The sequence below is a fragment of the Schistosoma mansoni genome (genome assembly GCF_000237925.1).
Source record: "Schistosoma mansoni, WGS project CABG00000000 data, supercontig 0977, strain Puerto Rico, whole genome shotgun sequence".
Lineage (NCBI taxonomy): Eukaryota > Metazoa > Platyhelminthes > Trematoda > Strigeidida > Schistosomatidae > Schistosoma > Schistosoma mansoni.
Window position 1 is genome coordinate 1 of NW_017386506.1, and position 1,940 is coordinate 1,940.

Genomic DNA, 1,940 nt, shown 5'->3' on the forward strand with positions numbered 1-1,940 from the left:
GAATTAAGGTATATCGAGGCAATACGCACAGTATGCACATATGCCAATTAGAGACTGACCAGTTGCAGTCCTAAACACATCGATGGGAAGATCCAAACAAACAATACTAAGTGAATTCAAACTTCACCCCATCGCACAAGCAAGTGGCTATCAGGACTCAGTGGCCGAGTGGATAACGCGATGGCGTTTGAAGCGAGTGTACTGGGTTCGAGTCCCAGAGTGAACATCAACTCTGAGATGCAGGTACATCCAGCTGACGAGTCCCAAGTAGGACGAAACGCGCGTCCTGGATTCCACTGCTAGCCACTATCCACCTCTGCTTACCATGCTTGTGAATTAAGGTATATCGAGGAAATACGCACAGTATGCACATATGCCAATTAGAGACTGACCAGTTGCAGTCCTAAACACATCGATGGGAAGATCCAAACAAACAATACTAAGTGAATTCAAACTTCACCCCATCGCACAAGCAAGTGGCTATCAGGACTCAGTGGCCGAGTGGATAACGCGATGGCGTTTGAAGCGAGTGTACTGGGTTCGAGTCCCAGAGTGAACATCAACTCTGAGAAGCAGGTACATCCAGCTGACGAGTCCCAAATAGGACGAAACGCGCGTCCTGGATTCCACTGCTAGCCACTATCCACCTCTGCTTACCATGCTTGTGAATTAAGGTATATCGAGGCAATACGCACAGTATGCACATATGCCAATTAGAGACTGACCAGTTGCAGTCCTAAACACATCGATGGGAAGATCCAAACAAACAATACTAAGTGAATTCAAACTTCACCCCATCGCACAAGCAAGTGGCTATCAGGACTCAGTGGCCGAGTGGATAACGCGATGGCGTTTGAAGCGAGTGTACTGGGTTCGAGTCCCAGAGTGAACATCAACTGTGAGATGCAGGTACATCCAGCTGACGAGTCCCAAGTAGGACGAAACTCGCGTCCTGGATTCCACTGCTAGCCACTATCCATCTCTGCTTACCATGCTTGTGAATTAAGGTATATCGAGGCAATACGCACAGTATGCACATATGCCAATTAGAGACTGACCAGTTGCAGTCCTAAACACATCGATGGGAAGATCCAAACAAACAATACTAAGTGAATTCAAACTTCACCCCATCGCACAAGCAAGTGGCTATCAGGACTCAGTGGCCGAGTGGATAACGCGATGGCGTTTGAAGCGAGTGTACTGGGTTCGAGTCCCAGAGTGAACATCAACTGTGAGATGCAGGTACATCCAGCTGACGAGTCCCAAATAGGACGAAACGCGCGTCCTGGATTCCACTGCTAGCCACTATCCACCTCTGCTTACCATGCTTGTGAATTAAGGTATATCGAGGCAATACGCACAGTATGCACATATGCCAATTAGAGACTGACCAGTTGCAGTCCTAAACACATCGATGGGAAGATCCAAACAAACAATACTAAGTGAATTCAAACTTCACCCCATCGCACAAGCAAGTGGCTATCAGGACTCAGTGGCCGAGTGGATAACGCGATGGCGTTTGAAGCGAGTGTACTGGGTTCGAGTCCCAGAGTGAACATCAACTCTGAGATGCAGGTACATCCAGCTGACGAGTCCCAAGTAGGACGAAACGCGCGTCCTGGATTCCACTGCTAGCCACTATCCATCTCTGCTTACCATGCTTGTGAATTAAGGTATATCGAGGCAATACGCACAGTATGCACATATGCCAATTAGAGACTGACCAGTTGCAGTCCTAAACACATCGATGGGAAGATCCAAACAAACAATACTAAGTGAATTCAAACTTCACCCCATCGCACAAGCAAGTGGCTATCAGGACTCAGTGGCCGAGTGGATAACGCGATGGCGTTTGAAGCGAGTGTACTGGGTTCGAGTCCCAGAGTGAACATCAACTCTGAGATGCAGGTACATCCAGCTGACGAGTCCCAAGTAGGACG

General features: G+C 48.2%; 2 non-coding genes across 2 annotated transcripts; both read left to right on the forward strand.

Annotated features, from left to right (window-relative positions):
- Nucleotides 1-1,156: 1,156 nt before the first annotated feature.
- On the forward strand, nt 1,157-1,222 carry Smp_tRNA_01973_Gln_TTG.1.1. The gene has a single exon. It is a non-coding gene (tRNA).
- A 267-nt stretch (nt 1,223-1,489) lies between these two features.
- Nucleotides 1,490-1,555, forward strand: Smp_tRNA_02121_Gln_TTG.1.1. The gene has a single exon. It is a non-coding gene (tRNA).
- Nucleotides 1,556-1,940: the final 385 nt, after the last annotated feature.